The following is a 19,214-nucleotide window of genomic DNA, read 5'->3' as shown; positions in this document are numbered from 1 at the left end:
CTTCCATGGGTTCCTCTAATCATTTGGGAGCACCTTTGTATCCCAACACATAGCACAGAGCTTAAGAGCTTAGCCCACTGAAACTATCCATAAGTACTGAATGGTTATGCCTAGGTAATCGGCATTTAGTTATGATAAAAACAAAACAACTAAGGATGAACACTCTTCAAAAAGGAAAGCAAAATGACAGAAAAACAGGGGGCAAGAAGATAATCAGAGCAAAATGCACGAAACAGTAAAAAGATTGAAAACTGTGCAAACTTGTGTGTCCTCAGAGATCTAAATGCTGCTAAGCAGTTAAAGTGCCGCTGGAATAATTCAGACTGCTACGCAGCACACTTTGCATACTGATTCTGTGTACTTCTCACAGCAACCCTATTGGTAGTACTATTATTATGCCTCCTTTACAGACAAGAAAACTAAAACTCAAAGAAGTTAAGCAAATAAGGTCATACAACTAACGGCAATGGAGATAAATCAAGTAGTGATTTTTCATCCATTCCCGGTGATTTTCATAATAGGCCAATTTTACACACACTATGGTGGTTCTAGGTTAAACAAAACTCACACTGTTGTGGGATTCAGCTGAGGGAGTAAAACTCAAGTGAGAAAGAAAGGCCTGGATAAAAGGTAAACCAAAGCCAAGGTGCTGGAATTGTATGAGTTCTATGTAGGAGGAAGCTTCATGGAACAGTCTGCCATCCTAGAGTTATAATTCAGAGATGTCCCTTGAACTGCAGGAGGGCAGCTCAAAAGTAGCTCTTACTCTCTCACAGCTTTTGTCCCCCCAAGTAACTGTTCTCACAAGTGAGATAATACCACATAGATAATTCTCTGATAAAAATGCTGACCATGGTGTTCACACTTTGGAAGATAATGAGAACCTATCCAAGAAATGCAATGGTTGTCTGCAGGCATCTCTCACTACATTCTATAATTTCCTATGTGAGGAATGCCCTGGTTTAGCCTCCCTTGCAAAGATGGATTTGTGAAGGAAAGCCTCCTACAGGCTTCTATCCAGAAGTTTAAAGCCTCAAGTCCTGAAACCCTCTGGTTTACTTCCAACATAGCACTCCTTACATGGACAACTGTCTATTCCCTGGGTAGACTTCTCAGACGTGCAGTGTGCAACTTGAGGGCAGGGCCCTTCAGGACCTAGACCAGGGTTTAAAAAAGGAGTTTAAAATATACTATATATAGTAAATGAATACTGTCCCTTGCCTATTTAATATTTGATAGATGGTTATTTTTGTTAAAATAGATAATCTAGGATTTAAAAAGAAAGAATTATAGAAAAGGCAAGGCTGGGGATAAGTAAAATATGGTTAATGTTCAAAACAGGTTTTTTCTGGATAAAAAAATGTAGACGGCATAACCTACAATGATTGACAAGTTTAGCTTATTAAAGCTGAGGTTGAAATTCAGTAAGTCATTAGGTCTAAAGATTAGGCATGATTCCCATTTAAAACAAAAATTAACCAAACTAGTGAGGCTGTATACATCTTCAAGGTTGCCAAACTTGAGGTAGAAAGACATGATATGGCTTTGACTCTATTGATGGCATACTACTTTTGAAAACTATGCATTTTATTAACACCTTGTGAAGGCAGCCTAAATGTACAAGAAAAAAAGCACAGAAAAGTGAAGAATAAATCTATTCGTGCTACTAAAAAACCTGCAATCATGAATAATTTCTGCTTTGGGAAAAAGTTCTAAAACTGGATAGAAAACAAGTAAAAATAAAATGAAATATTCATGACACATGCAATTTGTTTTATGTTCTAAATCTATGAGGTATAACTTTTATTTTTAACTGTGGTAAGAATACTTAACATGAGGTCTACCCTCTTAAATTTAAGTATACATTATGGTTGATTATAGCAATGTTCTATAGCAGACCTTAGACCCTTTTTATCTTGTTGGACTGAAACCCTCTCCCCTGCAATTTGTTAAAAATGTTACTTTTGCTTTGAGCTGTTGCATTTAAAGATATGGGGCTCTGTAGGCATTTAATTGCTTTTTCCAACTATGAGACATGTCTTTACTTGGAAAAATATGTTTTACATTTCAAATACTTTACCCAGTAAAAGCCATTCCCCAATTTTTTTTTTATCTTGGGAAATTTAAGTATTCATCAATAATGTTTTTAAAAATTATCCTCCAAATACAATTCAAGCACTTAGCTTCAACACTGCTGTCAGACAGGTAGGAGGCAAAGCTGGCCAAAAAAAAAAAAAAAACCCACCACGATGTGTAGGCCTACTAACAATCTCAGCTTATCAGATCTAGCTCTAGAACTTGTGCTGCCTACATATGACAAGAGCCACATCCTATCCTCTAAAATTAATGCTTTAAGGTCCTCAAATACAATATGTAAGCTTTTTCCAAGACAGGGCGGGAGACAGGTTTGGATATCAGCACCCCCACCCCCCAATCTTTATCCTTCCACCTCCACATTACTCTGCTTGCATTAAAGTATCTTAATGTGTTTTTCCAATCAATGGTTGATAGATTTGCCATCTATCTATATTCAGTAGCATGATAGAAGGTATAACGAAAACAAAACCAAAACTGGTCCGTAAATATAACTCTTCTTTACACTTTAGAGGAATTCAGTTTATAGACTCATACGTACTGCCCCCAAACATTACTAAAGTGCAGAATATCAGCTTATTTTCTGCAATCTACACCTGTACTGATCATATAATCTGATTTTAGATTTTTAAAATCCATTTACATTCTAAGTTGGTAAATCAATTCACAAAATATTTCTTTTCTACTTTCTCCTTAAAGACACTTATTCTATTAATTCATTCCCCAACTATTACATTCTACAATTGAACAGGGAGCATGGTGGAAAATGTAAGAAATGAATGAGACATTGCCTCTGACCTTAAAATACTAGCAATTTAGTGGGTTGGGACAGGGGAGGAGAGATCATTGTAGCACAGTCTGTTATTGTTATAATAGATATCCTACAGCTTCAGAGAAAGGAGCATATTTGAAAGGTTACAGGGGCAGTTACACTGGAGCTTCATCTAAAAAGAATGAGTATATACAGGGTGAAGAGGAGAAAGATATTGAAAAGACAATATATGTTTTAATAAACTTTTAACATATGGCTTTACTTTAAATAAAACTATCACAGATTACAACTTACAAAAGGGAAATCAAAATTTTCACTGGGTAACAGTTTACAGTGGTTTGTATAATTTAAGCTACAGGAAGCCTACAATCTATTAGCAAACCACACAGTTTTGTGTCATGTGCTTTTGCTTTCACTCTAATCTTCTGACTTGCATACTAAGAAACTCAAAAGCCATTTATATTCTTTCTTAAACAATGCTTGTTCTTACTAACCAGTGACTTAGAAATAATTAAGACCAATGATCTTGAAAGCCAGTCAAACTGTAATCTGACATCACATCACCATGAAAAGAGGCATAAGAATGTTCTAGGTTAATACTAAGGTCAATAAACAAATTCCATGTCAACAGGCACTACAGTATACTATACCCTATGGGCTCAAATCTTTAAAGGCCTCAGGTATAAGCAAGGCAGATTTAATGGGAGAGGGTGGGAAGGAAAACAAGCCACCACAACCAATAAGCATTATGTTTTGTAAGGCACTGAAGTTCTAAGGCCCACTGGCCCAGAAAGTTGTTGATATATGAGAAAGGTTACTTTTTTTGGACTGAAAAATGGGCTAAGGTAATGAAATATACATTTAAAGGTGAAAGGGATATGTTAAATTGCTGAGACTAGGTCACTTATTTTGATCAACTTATTATTGATGAGAAAATGCCACAGGATTAATGTTTAAGATTATTCTACATGGAAGTACACATAAATAACAAATCTTCCATTTTTATCAAGAAGAATATGCAGATCATTTATAGCATATACGATCATGACAACCTGAGAGGAAAAACACTTTAAAACGGAGAAATTAAGGTAACTTATGTAAATTCTTTAAAGATTCCTTGCCATGTTCTTTTAATCAGTAATCTCCCCTGCATTTAACCCTGTTATACTGAGATACAGGCAACTTTTTTGTTTTGTTTTGTTTTGTTTTATGACAGGGTCCCATCTGTTGCCCAGGCTGGATGCAGTAGCATGATCATGGCTCACTGCAGCCCCAACCCCTCCAGGCTCAAACGATCCTCCCAGCTCAGCCTCCTGAGTAGCTGGGACCACAGGCTTGCACCACCAAGCCCAGCTATTTTTTTTTTTTTTTGCAGAGATGAGGTTTCACCATGTTGCCCAGGCTAGTCTCAAACTCCTGCGCTCAAGCGATCCAGCTCCCTCAGCCTCCTGAACTGTTGGGATTGTAGAAATGAGCCAACATTTTAGGAGCACATACTTTACATAAAGCAAGGGCCATCAGTACTTTATACTAGTGAATTCACACCTACAACATCTAAACTTTGACAAAAAAGAAAAAACCCTCTTGCCTTTCAAAATGTTCAGTTCAGAGGTTTAATCCTGGAGTAGGAAATCCTCGATGAATTCTTTGGACAGTGTATACGCACAGCTGTCCCTGGGTATTCAACAGGGATTGGTTCCAGGACCTCCCATGGCCACCAAAATCCATGATGCTCAAGTCTCTGATATAAAATGGAGCGGTATTTGCAAAAAAACCTCTGTACTCCCTCCTGTATACTTTTAAGTTATCTCTAGATTACTTATAATGCCTAATACAATGTAAATGCTATGTAAATAGTTGGTATTCTGCATTTTTATTCAAATCTTTAATCTGCGGTTGGTTGAATCTTATAATGTGAAACCCTCAGAAATGGAGGGCCAACTAACTTCCTCAGAATATTCAGAGAAAAGGAGGTGGGTGGAAAAGCTTCTGAGAAGGAAGGTGACAGGAGGAGTACAAAAACTGGGTGGAAGGGGAAGAAGGGGAGCTAAGCAAGCAGATAAAGAGACAATATAGGGAGCAAAGGGTGATACGAGATAAGGCGATCAAGTAACTGTGGCAGCCAAAGAGATCAGGCCACACCCACAGAGAGCTATGTGGCTTATTTCAAGGGGGTGGAACACTGAGCAAGTGAACAATTTTGGTTTTGTTTAACTGAAAGGTTGCACAATCCTGTAAATGGGGGAAGGAAAAATAGGGGGTGTTTTTCCAGTATAGAGAAAGTTAGAATAAATACCTATCACTTTAAAAAATATTAAAGAAGTAACAACTAAACCATTCATAGGAATATGAAAAAACAAAGCAAGTCAAAGCAAAAATAATCTAGTATTGCTAGTATTTTAGAAAGGCAATGTATACCTTATACAAGAAAATAAAAAACTGAGAACTTTGAGGAAAGAAATATAAACTCTATGTAAACACAGAACATTACTTATTAACTGTCAGGATGAAGCTTTTTATCCTGTGGACTATGCCATCCTTCAAACTACAAGACCCCCATGAAGTACACTGACAGCAATTTTGTGGATCAGTGTAAGGTTTTCCTTCCTCCAACTTTAAATTTGGCAGCTTATAGAAATAATTCTCAATGACTGTGTTCTTAAAACTTACTCCAAGATAAGCAATACTGTGACGCCTGTGGGCCATTTCCAAGTTATTAATCTGAAACAGTTCTCAACCCCTTTAAACTCATTCCTGCTGGTCCAACATAATAAACGACATGATGCTTTAAATAAAAAGGGGAGGCGGAAGGAAGAAAGAAGGCCCAAGTTAGCATCTTTGAAGTTGCTTTAAAGTTTAAAAAAACTGGAAATGAAAACATAATATACATTTACTATATTTTTCAATCATGTGGCTAGAAACTATAAGAAAATTTTAGAAAGGCTTTCTTCCAGATGCAAATTACTTTATTCAAGTTTAACAGTTACTGCCTTTACCGAGCTCTAGGAAATGAAACTTTAAAAAGTAAGTGAGGTATTTCAAGTTTTCTGTAGACAATTTATCAAATCTACTGATTCTAAGCATTAATAACTCTACACGAATTTTTTTAAAAGACACTGTACATTTAACAAGCATTTACTTTCACCATGATAGAAGTTGAAGTGTGCTTGCTAAATCAGAAAGCGATCAGTGCACTTGGACCAGTGTTCTTAACATAGTCAGAACAGAGCAACCAAGTGTAGCTTTAACATTTTGGCTCATCAGTTTGTAAACAAAAATTTACAGCTAGAGTTCAAAAGAGGGATCTAAATATACAGACCTCTCTCAATGTAATGTCATTATGTAGATCATACCATTAGTAAGAAATGCTGATGGAAAAACTCTTATTTCAGAATTTCTAAAATTCTAGACAATTATGTCTCAAAGAAATATAAGCTGTTTACAATTTACAAAAGAATTTCTGAGTCACAGTCAATAATTAGAAACCAGGTTTTCTTCAAGTCACAAGTTGTGGGTTAGATAAAAAGTTCCTTCTATAAGGTGGGGAGTTGTTACAGAGAATCCCACAAAAAGCCAGAATGTTGAAGGGTTGACCAAAAAGAAAAAAAAAATCTATCCCTTAACAGAGAGAGTTAAACACTCAAATCAAAAAGCGGTGTCTTTCCAGAATGCTAAATGGAAAAAGTCTCCCTTGCTAATCTGCAACAACAGACCTACACTCATAAAGATTTGGGATTTGGGTTTATACACCAGCATGGTCCAGAAAAGCCTAAGCCAAGAGAGAAACATGAAGTGGTCTTAAGCTGGTAGCAACCTGAGACACCTGGCAAAAGGAAACATAAATCCTACCTGGAGAAAGGTGCCCTCAAAACAGGCTGCCTAAGGATTCCCACAGATAAAAGCCTGCCAACTTCCAAACTGAAAAGTATAAAGCACATGAGTGAACAAACCGCCTTCAACAAAAGTGAGCAGAAACAGAGAGTCTGACAACCCCATCCCATACCCAAGAAGTACAGACAATGAAATAATTAAACAGAATATAAATATTTTTGTAACATTTGAAATCTTTAAAGGTAAAATTAAAAGCATGAGAAAGGAAGATGCTATAAGACCAGCAAATGTTAAGGACTACTGAATAATCAGAAAAAAATTAATGGATTAAACAATACATGAGACCTAACTAGAAAAAAAGTAAACTGGAATACAGACTTGAAAAAACCAGCCCAACTGAAGTACAGAAAGACAAAGAAACAGAATATGCAAAAGAGATCCCACCTGTAATCCCACTTTGGGAGGCTGAGGTAGGTGGATCACTTAAGGTCAGGAGTTCGAGACCAGCCTGGCCAAAATGGGGAAACTCTGTCTCTACTAAAAATACAAAAATTAGCTAGGCATGGTGGCACACACCTGTAATCCTAGCTACTCAGGTGACTGAGGTAGGAGGATGGTTTGAACCTGGAAGGTGGAGGTTGCAATGAGCCAAGATCGAGCCACTGCACCCCAGCCTGGGCAACAGAGTGAGACTCTGTCTCAAAAAAAAAAAAAAAAAAAAGAGAGAGAGAGAGAGAGAGAGAGGCTGAGAGAGAGACACTAAGAGACTTTAATAAAGTCCAACATACCAAAGTTCCTGAAGAGGAAACAGAGGGATCAGGGGAGATACTCAAGGAAATCATGGCTAGAGACTTTTTGCAGAGTAGTCTAGGGACAGATTGCCTACAAAGGACTGACAATTAGACCTGCAACAGACTTCAAAAGAAAACTAAATAAAAGCAATGAGACAAAGAAATATATTCAAAGTCCTGGGAGAAGATGTCAGTCTGTAATTGTATATCTAACAAAACTATCTTTGGAGAGAAAGAGCAAAATAAAATACTGTCTCACTAATAAGTTTTATGAACTTACTAAAGGAACTTTTAGAGGATAAATTCCAGGAAGAAAGAAATTAAAACTGGAAGGGCAGGCTGGGATGGAAGAAACAACAGTGAGTGAAGAAATTTGTAAATATGTAATTTTTTTTTCTGAAACAGGGTCTTGCTCTGTCACCTAGGCTAGGGTACAGTGGGCAAAATCTCAGTTCACTGCAACCTCTGCCTCCCAGGTTCAAGTGATCCTCCCACCTTAGCCTCCTGATTAGCTGGGACTACAGGTGCATGCCACCATCCCTGGCTAATTTTTGTATATTTTGTAGAGATAAGGTTTTGCCATGTTGCCCAAACTGGGAAACATGTAATTTTAAAAATACTATATAAAACAATGGCAATAACAACTGCAGGTGGTTAAAACAAGGTGAATTAATATCCTGGTCCATAATAGCATAGAATAGAAAATAAGGGAGGGCACGGTGGCTCAAGCCTGCAATCCCAGCACTTTGGGAGGCTGAAGTGGGTAGATCTCCTGAGGTTAGGAGTTTAAGTCCAGCCTGGCCAACATGGGGAAACCCTGTCTCTGCTAAGAATACAAAAGTTAGCCGAGCATGGTGGTGCATGCCTGTAATCCTAGCTACTCAGGAGGCTGAGGCAGGAGAATCACTTGAACCTAGGAGGCGGAGGTTGCGGTGAGCAGAGATCACTCCATTGCACTTCAGCCTGGGTAACAAGAGCAAAACTCTGTTTCAAAAAAAAAAACAGAATAGAAAATAAAAGTGTTTTAAGATTCCTGTGTTATTCGGAAGAAGGGAAGAGAGAGCTATTAACTTTGTGTTTTAAGAATGGATGCTAACATTTTAAGGATATCTGATAAAAGGTAATCCAGAATGTATCTTTTTAAACCACTGACATCACTAATAAAAAGACAAATAACCCGATTTTTCTATTAGTTAAAGATGTGAACAGCACTTGCAAAAGAAGATCCAAAAAACCAGTAAGTACATTAAGAAGTGCCCATCATCATTAGTTGTAAAGGAAATGAAAATTAAAGCCACAGTGATATACTATCTACCTACAAGTATGGCTAAAATGAAAATGAAAACAAAAAACTGTTATTATCAAGTATTGGCAAGAATGGGGAACATCTGGAACTCAGAGTTGGTATGTCAATTAGTACAAATACTTTGGAAAACTGGCCTTATCTGCAAAAGTTGGAGACACACATGCCCTGAATGCCAGCCACTCCTTGCCCAGAAATACACTCTAAAGAGTTGCATGGGATGAACACCAAAAACCATATGGCAAGATGTTCCTGGCAGAATTATTTTTAATAGATGCAAACTGGAAACAATATGAATAACCATCATCAAAATGAATTATTTTATGTTTATGAAATGGAATACAGTACATATAATAAAGGGAATAAACTACTGTTACATTTAACAACACAAATTCCACAGGGGGAAAAACCGTTGGGCAAAAGAAGTTGGATACAAAAGAAATTGAATGATTTTATGCATATAAAATCCCAAAACAGGCAACACTGCTCTATGGTATTACATGTCAAGATTATAGCTACCTTGCAAAGGGGAAATGCCTGAGAACCTAAAGCAGGGTGTTGCTAGTGTTCTAGTTCTTGACTTAGGTGGGTTACACATGGTGTTCACTTTATATATGTATTCATCAAGCTGTACTATATGATTTCTGTATTTTTCTATATGTATGTTAAACTTGCATTTAAAAGTTTATCTGAAAAAATTAAGATGATTTAAAAAGAAAAGCCTCCCCCTCTTTCTGTAGCAAGAACTTACAACTTGATGCCATTTTTTTCTGTTGGTTAGCTTAGCTCTCTGGAGACACTGTTAAATCCTTTTTCACAAAACCAAAGCATTTTCATATCCATTTTCTTATAAGAAATAATCCAAGTTCTCTTATATAAGCTGTATATATACTCCTATGCAAAATATAAATGATCCATGTAATATCAACTACTTAGCATGGAGGCATAATAAATTAAGAAATTCTCAAGAGAATATAGGTCTCAAATCGGTATACTACTTACTCCACTTCTCTACCAACAATATAATGAATGGATTTAAATCAACAGTGCATAAATTATCAAAATGTTCAATCATTATGGCCAACAGCAGTGTTACAGTACTAATACATTCTGTTGTCTGAATTCAACAGCTTCTCCCATCTTCAGTCCCTGATACCATCTTTCAGTGCTTAGAAACATTGACAACACATTCACAAAATGCTTAAAATCTAAATTAGGCCTCCTAGTCATTAAAAAATAATAAAGGCATTGTTCAAAACTAAATTATGTAAAATGAAAAGAAAAACCTGCATGTAACCACTAACCCACAACAAATAATTAAGAGTTATTTTTTCCTTTGATCACAATCTCTCCGCTGGGCTGAGATTCTGAAATATCTGCTCAAGACTAACATATTTCAGGGTTATAAAATCTTGCCCTATTATTCAGTCTTGTCCTAAGACAATTATCTGAATTCTCAATATAACAGAAACTTTATATCCATATTATGCTACTGTTGCCTAACACTATTTTATCTCATAGTTTAAGAATCCAATAGAGAATGTGATATGGAAACATATCTGCTGGTAGAATGCTACTTTCTGATATGCTACTGAAGAGCAAAGGCTGGGAGGAAAATTCCTAGAAAAAAGTAATTTTGTCTTATTCACTAACTTACTATAAAATTGGTTACCATTTTGAAAATTTGGTGGGCACATTTCATACTTTCAAACATATAAAGGCATGTTTGTATTATGTTTAATTTTTGAAACAGGGTATGACTATGTCGCCCAGGTGGGAGTGCAGTGGTGTGATCACAGTTCACTTGTAGCCCTGACCTCCTGGGCTCAAGCAGTCCTCCCACCTCAGCCACCGAAGCAGCTGGGACCACAGGTACACACCCTCATGCAGGCTTTTTTTTTGAGACAGAGTCTCACTGTCACCAGGCACCAGGCTGGAGTGCAGTGGCACAATCTCGGCTCACTGCAACCTCCGCCTCCCGGGTTCAAGCAATTCTCCTGCCTCAGCCTCACGAGTAGCTGGGACTACAGGTGCACGCCACCATACCCAGCTAATTTTTGTATTTTTAGTAGAGATGGGGTTTCACCATGTTGGCCAGGATGGTCTCGATCTCTTGACCTCGTGATCTGCCCGCCTTGGCCTCCCAAAGTGCTGGGATTACAGGCTTAAGCCACTGTGCCTGGCCTAATTTTTTTTTGTTTTTTGAGACACAGTTTCCCTCTTGTTGCCCAGGCTAAAGTGCAATGGCACGATCTGAGTTCACTGCAACCTCTGCCACCCAGGTTCAAGTGATTCTCCTGTCTCAGCTTCCCGAGTAGCTGGGATTATAGGCATGTGCCACCAGGCCTGGCTTTTTTTCTGTTTGTTTTAGTAGAGATAGGTTTCTCCAGGTTGGTCAGGTTGGGCACCAACTCCTGACCTCAGGTGATCTGCCCGCCTTGGCCTCCCAAAGTGCTGGGATTACAGGCATAAGCCAATGAGCCCAGCCTCAATTTTTTTTTTTTTTGTAGGGATGGGGTCTCCTCCTCTTGCCCAGGCTAGCCTCGAACTCCTGGGCTCAAGTGATCCTGCTGCCTTGGAATCCCAAAGTGTTGGGGTAAAAGATGTGAGCCACCGTGCCCGGCCAGTTTGCATTCTTAACTTAAAAATCTAGTAGTCTGCAGAATTAGGTTCTAATTTCAGTTCTAGCTCTGATTTTAACTCACATAAGAATTTTGGTTAAATTACTTAGTCTTTACAGGCCTCATTTTGCTCAAGTGAAAATAAGAGGATTGAATTAGATGCCCTTGAAGGTTTCATACAATTCTAATATCCTATATTGGGTTTAGTGAAGAATGTATCTCAGACTAGGAATTTACAAGGATGATTATGGTACCCAGAAAAAAATAATACAGCAATACAAAAGAAAATCAAAGAGGTAACCCTTAATTAGCAAGTCCATTTTTTAAGTTAGGTCTCTGTGCAAATGGATATTCCTTATTCCTCTACAAGCACCTGGATTTCATCTATTTCCGCACTTATGTGCATGGCAGAAGTGTTTACCGTGTATGAAGCACAGTACCTATTTGCTTTATACCTTGTAAAAGTACTTCTTGAAGATGCTATCATTCTGCTTTCCCAAAGCAGAATGAAAGCTGACTCCAGTCAATCCTCTCTCATTTAGACTTTCAAGATTTTAACATTAAGAAGACACATGAAGAAATCACTCCTCCTCTAAAAACAAAAACAAAAAAACAGACAACCGTTTTCTAGGCTGCACTACACCAATAAAAGTATCAGAGTAAGTCTATCTATAAGCCCCTGTCTGCTACATACACTGTCAGGAAGTCATCAGCATTACCTGTGTCTACTTTGGCTGTCATTTATGGCTCTCCTGGATGAGCCTCACCATCTGGAACACCATGGCTTCATCTTTCTTAAATCAAGCAGCTCAGCTGGCTTACCTCTTTTTCACCTTTCATATTATATAGTAGTGGGTCTTTGAGAGTAATAGGCACTAATACAGTGAGAGGGACAACATAGTCATAGTACAAAGCTCAGGCTCAGTGAATGTCAAATATAGTCTAAAGGACCTGAAAAGTCATCTGGTCTAATTATTTTCCCTTGTGAGAATTCAGAGGTGCCCAAAGTCACTATCTAAGGTCATACAGAATGTACGTATCCTAACCGCAGATTAGTACTCTTTCCACCCTATAAAAGTTAAAGATGCCTCTCAGGAAAGAATGCTTAAATTGGAATCCACCTCTATGGAACATGGTAACTGTCATTCATCTGTATCAACAATGAAACACCCACTTCAAGTGAGATGAGATACTGAAAAACCTTTTCAAGTTCTCTATCCAAATGTCAAGAAATGAATTTGTGCTGACAGACACAATCTACTAGTATATTAGGCTCAGAGTGCAAAATCCCAAGGAAGGAAGTAGTTTATATTGCTCCAGTGGCAATCAAAGATTTTTAGCATAGTGAGATGAAAGAAATGTCCTGAAGCTGTCCTGGAGTTTTGAGAGAGAATAAAATGGTGGAATGGTTAGAGCACATTTAGTTTTTGCAGCACACACACCCCATATTTAATCCACTCTCTGCCTACAACCTAGTATTTAGCTATTATTCACATTCTCATGTGGGCAGATACCCAAACTCTTCTCCATGAAACACTGGAATAAACTTTAATATATTAGGAAATTAGAAAAACTAAATGAATAGGAGGGAAAGCAAATACATTTTCACACAAAGTACAGGATACAGCTGTAATCTGTCATGCTTACAGGACTATCTCCTCAGCTGAACAGGAAGTTGCAGTCTAAAATATATAAAAGTTCCCAAGCTTCAACTCTATTCCCTTCACTTCACATTTCTAGTTCACTTACCCTTTGACCAGCCCTGTGTAATACACCCATTCAAGTAGCCTCGATGAGGTGGCAGCAGGTCTATGAATGAGAAGTACTTTGGGAGTCCACTAAATAAGCTTTAATCATGATGTCCCTAAATAAAAAGCCATGTGGGACCAATGTGGTTGGCTGTACTCTTCAAAATAAACAGGTGGTAGCAAGAAAGACAAAACCAACTTTGGCCTTTAAGAAATTCATACTTGTATGGATGATCTTTTCATGCATTCATTCATTCATTAATTTAAGACAGAGTCTTGCTAACTTTGTCACCCAGGCTGGAGTGCAGTGGTGTGATCTCAGCTCACTGAAACCTCCGCCTCCAGGATTTAAGCAATTCTCCTGCCTCAGTCTCCTGAGTAGCTAGTATTACAGGCATGCACCACCAGGCCCAGCTAATTTTTGTATTTTTAGTTCAGGCGGGATTTCACCATTTTGGCCAGGCTGGTCTGACACTGCTGAGCTCAAGTGATTCACCCACCTCAGCCTCCCAAAGTGCTAGAATTACAAGCATGGGCCACTGTGCCCCGCCTGTATGGGTGATCTTTAGTCTTCCATTTCTGAAAGTGTTTTCATGGTACCAAAACATACCTAGTAGAATTTCCTTTATCTTTCACAGGATACTATGTCAGCTAACAGACAAGGCACCTAACTCAGGCCCAAGGCAATGGAGGCGAAAAGAGAGCACTTCACAATGGATCTAATGTGATTTTTAAGTGATTTATAAACTAAATGTCACTTATAAACTATAATTTAAAAAGATGAGAGTCAAGGAAAGCAGAAGCAAGACAGCACTGTATGTGCTTAGAAAAATTTTGCGACCAATGATAATTTAACATGTCAGATCCTTCCTGTAGTTCCACTTTAGAATGGATTTGTGACACTGAAAAGAATCACTTAGATGCTGATTAGAGGTGCCCAGATACATCGGTAGGAGATCATATTCCAAATGATAGTTCTACATACGTAAAAGGCTCAATACAAAAGAAATAATAGTGATATGCTCAAATGAGTGTGTTTAGAAAAGAGATGAAATGGTATTTCCCCCCGCAAAATGCTATGGAATTATTTTCAAATTAATATTCCTTTCAATGTCTCGATTTCCCAGCTTAGCTTTTACATTAGAGAACACAGCAGTGTTGCCACAGTCCTCACAAAGTACTATCACCATGGGTAGGACACACAAAAACAAAGCTAACTCTCAAACAGGGACACCATTTTGTCAATCAGATGGTATGCATTAGAAATGGAAAGATCAGCAAAATGTAAAAAGCAATAAAGAACATACAGAATTGAGAGAAGGAATTCTGAGATCTTGCCCTTTTTTACAGGCGATGCCACAATTCATGAACAGCTGGGAAATTTCCTGTTCACAGGAAAAGGATAACTTCTTAGTTCACATTAAAGTGGAAATGACAAAAACTGACTGCATCACACAGAAAAAAGGTGTTTCCTGAAGGAAGGAGAAGCAGAGTGCTGCCTTTATTTGCAAAAGAAACCTCCCCCCCCAAAAAAAAATACACCACACAAACCCAAAGTACAAAGAGAAAGCGAAATAACACGCATATGGCAAGCCAAAAAAAAAAAAAATCTTCAAGAGATAAAGGAGAAAATAACTAAATCAAAGAAATATTTCATGGTAAGAGTTAGCTTCAGCAGGACAATCATTTTGTCCCTTTGAGTTACTTTAAATGCAAAGATGCATAAGGGAAATAAGATTATTTCCACTTTATATTCACGCAAAGATTTTTATCTATAATTTTTAAAAATAATTTATCAGCTTTTCTTCATACATACACAAAATAGTCCATATTTCATTACAAACTTATCACTAGCTTTTATTTCAAAGAATCAATGCTTGGTTTATTCTTTAAATTATAATGATTCCTAAAAAGTACATTCTTTCATTTAACAAAAAATATTTGTTGAGTGCCTACTATTTACCCTTTTACATGCTGGGGTCTCAGTAGAGAATAAGCTCCCTGCCTTCCTGGAGTTTTGCCTAGTTTTGTTTTATTGACCAGAGTAATGGTTTTCAAACTTTATTGCAAATTAGAATCAGATGAAGAGCTTAAAAAAAAACCCAGACTGCACCTGACACCATGTAAATCACAATCTCAGCAGTGAGACCTAGACACCAATAATTCTGAAGCACCAAGTGACTCCAAAGAACAATAATGTTTAAGTATCAGATCTAAAGCATTAGTTCCAGGCTAGGAGTGGTGGCTCAGCCCATAATTCCAGCACTTTGGGAGGCTCAGGCAGGAGGACTGTTTGAGGCCAGGAGTTTGAAAGCATTAGTTCTCAACTTCGGGTGTTTCACAAACACCTTTTGGTCAGTAAAATGGTTTTCCTGCATCTTTAAGGAATACAAATTTTCCAGAACTTTTAGGGAAAATTACTGGCAACTATTTTTAGATAAGTAACAACATAATATACTAAATGCAGAGAAGGGGTTAGTTGTCATATAATACCCAATTAGAAAAGTGCAGAGTGGGGTAGAGAAAGGGTTGATATGGGGAGAACTGGGGGTAAGAAGAAATGCACTGGGTCACTATCCCCAGTCCATCTCGTGTCAGCAAACGCATCAAAAGATTTTGCGACCAAAGGAAATCTTGAGGAAATAATTGGAAACTGTTAAGAACCTAGAGTTTTCCTGTATCACCAACCACAGGAATCCAAGTAACTTTCTAATAAAGACACGGGTCTAGAAAGAACCAAAACTAATCTAATTATAATCCTGTCTTACCATTAGCATAGCCACTGCCCAAATAAATAGTCCCTGTGGTGGCTAAAGATGACCAATAAAAAGATAGGGTTCTCCTTTTGCTCCAGGTGCATGGTAAGGGTACTTTTGAGAAAGGTGGGCTAAAAAGTAACTTCATTAAGTTTTACTTGTTACAGAGATCTTACAATTTAAATTTGTACCAATTGTTTCAAATTCAATACTTTGAGGAATCTATTCAGTGTTGACTAGACAAATACTATTCGTTCATTTCGCATTTCCTTCTATTAACTCTTAGAGCAAATACTCTAAACCACAAACTTTTTCACTTTTTACTCGATGTCCTGTAATTATTTTGTAAAACAAATTCCATTTCTTCCCCAAGCATAAGAAAAGGTATTTTCCTACTTCTAAAATGTATTAATGCCTACTACTGTTCGCGACAGGGAGAAAAAACCCTTGCTTTGGCTCTGCTGTCATCTTCAAAATAGTTTTAATCCGTAACATAATAGGGGGTTGATACTAATTCTCCTATTCTTTGCTAGTTTTCACTTGCACTTTTTGCTTTTGTAAATATTATGTTCATGCCTAAAATTAATCATTAAAAAAATCAGTTGATTAGAAAACATATCATTCAATGTAAGAACAGAAAGTGTGCAAATGCAAAATGAAAGTAACTCTAGCATGCAATTTATTCATGGAACTAAAATTATATACATTTGAGTATCATCAGAACCTGTTGTGAATTGTTATTTGAGGATTAAGGCCGTCCCTAAACTCTTGGAGCTGAGGAAGTGTAGCAGTGATGCAGGTAATTATTAAGAACACCAGAATTGTGATGTGATTTCAGATGTCTTTGCTGACTTATAAAAATCTGTTTGCAATACTATAGCCTTCAGGTCACAAACTCATACATATGCTACCACAGGCATTATATATTAGTCTGCACATTAGCTAAGCCAAAAGATATCACAGCGGTTATCATGGATTTACGTTTCATTTGACCATTATTGTCTTATTCCATTGAGAAAATTTGTATCATGAACTTTTGTGTCATTTATTAAAACAAACTATGCAAAGAAAGCCTTGATTAGAAGGAGCTGTGTAATCTCTATCAGCATAGTGTCTTCAAGTTTATAATGCACTTTACATTCTTTATTTCATTTTATGCTCAAAACAACTTTTAAAATTCATAGCTCCATTACATAGACTGATTTGGCTTGTGGCTTAGAGAAGTGAAGGAATTTACTCAAGGACACAGAGTTACTAAGTTGCTGAGTTAGGACTGGAATCAAAGACTTCTGATGGCTGCCTCTTTGTTGTCGGACAGTTGAGCTGCCATAGTTACTCACACTTTGTTTACCCATTTTTGTTTTAATCTGGGATTTTCTTAGAAAAAAAAATCAAGGATATTAATATTATAAATATGCATTAAAAGCTGAATCTTAGATAATACCCATCACCAAATAACTTATGAAACTTGGCAATCCATATTTTTTATCAACTGCTAAATATGGAACACTATACTCAGTACTTATCCCAAACATGCATATTTCTCAGCAAATTAACATTCAAGAAGTACCACATGTAACATTTCTGAAACTAAGGGGAATAGTGATAAGCAGCTGAGTGGCTTATGTAAACAGATGGGCTTACCACTATTTTCTAAGGTCACATAATACCATAATTCAGAACACCTGGGCAAGAAGTTCAACAGTTCCATAAAATATTTTGACTATATCTGCCCATGTTTTTTCCCATTTCTTGTCTGATATTTTTTCAAGATCGACATGTCAATCAAGAAAGATTTCAGCAGCATTACAACAGCTAATATTATTGGGCACTTACTAGAGGTAAACATTTTACATGAATTTCATTTAAGAATAAGAAAACTGCTGGGCATGGTGGCTCATACCTGTAATCTCAGCACTTTGGGAGGCCAAGGCCAAGGTGGATCACAAGGTCAGGAGTTTGAGACCAGCCTGACCAACATGGTGACACCCATCTCTACTAAAGATACAAAAAATTAGCTGGGTATGGTGGCACACACCTGTAATCCCAGCTACTCAGGAGGCAGAAGCAGGAGAATTGCTTGAACGCGGGAGGCAGAAGCTGCAATAAGCCAGGATCACGCAGCTGCACTCCAGCCTAGGCAATAGGGCAAGACTCTGTCTCAAAAAAAAAAAAAAACAAAAAAACAGAATGAGAAAACTGGCTTTCTCCCAAGATCTTGCAGCTAGTTGAGTGACAGTCCCAGATTAGCAATATGGGGCTTCTAACTCTAAACTCAAGACTCCCTCTATTACATACAAATAACATCAGCATTATCTGATAGCACTAAAATATCTTGTTACTCAGAGTTACAGCTCTTAATCTTTATACTACATTCTTGACTTCTGAAAATGTATTATAAAAGTAACACATACTCATATTTACATACCATTTCTCCAAAATAAATTTTAATCAAAGTCAGGAATATCTTTCATACATTTTCTCAGCATATATAAACAGAAACTTTCTTGTTCATACTTTTAAAAACCTATTATATTGCATATTCGGTTCTACAGCTTAGTTTTCAAAAAGCTTATAGTGGACATTTTATTCTAAGTCAGTACACGGAGAATGACCTCATTATTCAATGGTTGCTGTGCATAGTTATGCCATACACATCTCCCATTCACAGGTTGGTTGGTTTTCTTATCATTACCAACTCTGCTATAATGAACATCTTCATACATACAACACCGCATTTTTTGGAACTAAAATATAAATTTCTAGAAATGTAACTTACAAGTCAAGTGGTAGGCACATTTAATCTCTCACAAAATACCTTCTATAAAAGTTTAACTTACTAATACTCTCATATCAGTGTATACATTAGAATTGGAGTTTCTGTTCTAGGGTAATTTTACCTACTCTTATTTCACCTATTGATAAGAACAATAATCCTCAAGGAAAATGAGTCATTCTATTATTATTAACTTCACAGTGAAAATTAATACTGCTGATGGTTAGTAAAGGTTCCAGTTACTAAGCGTTTTTTAAAGCTAAGAAGAATGAGCAAAACCAAGCTATAAAAACACATTCGTAAGTACATCCTGCGAGAAAAGATGTACTTTAAGTTTATTCATAGAAAAACAATAGTCTTGGATATTACAGTATATGTATTAGATTTCCATTGAGTATTACTGGAAATACAGACATAAAATTTAAACACATAGCAGTGACCTTTACAGAATCCAGATAAACAGTTTCTAACAGTTACAACCAAAAAGAAGATACACTGAGAAATGTTCAATGAAAAAAGCTG

General features: G+C 37.0%; 1 protein-coding gene across 48 annotated transcripts in view; it reads right to left on the bottom strand.

The window, feature by feature from the left end:
* Positions 1-19,214, bottom strand: part of ADD3 (adducin 3) — a 130,198-nt gene that overhangs the window by 59,498 nt on the left and 51,486 nt on the right. For 17 of the 48 annotated variants that reach the window (XM_078346446.1, XM_078346452.1, XM_078346457.1 and 14 more), the window contains one exon: positions 17,955-18,072. The exons of the other annotated variants lie outside the window; for them this stretch is intronic. The gene's annotated coding sequence lies outside the window, so the exon portion shown is untranslated. The remainder of the gene's footprint in view (positions 1-17,954; positions 18,073-19,214) is intronic. 48 annotated transcript variants of the gene reach the window in all.

The sequence above is a fragment of the Callithrix jacchus genome, chromosome 12, assembly GCF_049354715.1.
Source record: "Callithrix jacchus isolate 240 chromosome 12, calJac240_pri, whole genome shotgun sequence".
Lineage (NCBI taxonomy): Eukaryota > Metazoa > Chordata > Mammalia > Primates > Cebidae > Callithrix > Callithrix jacchus.
The sequence above is the reverse complement of the archived record's forward strand: the minus strand, read 5'-3'. Positions and strand labels throughout refer to the sequence as shown.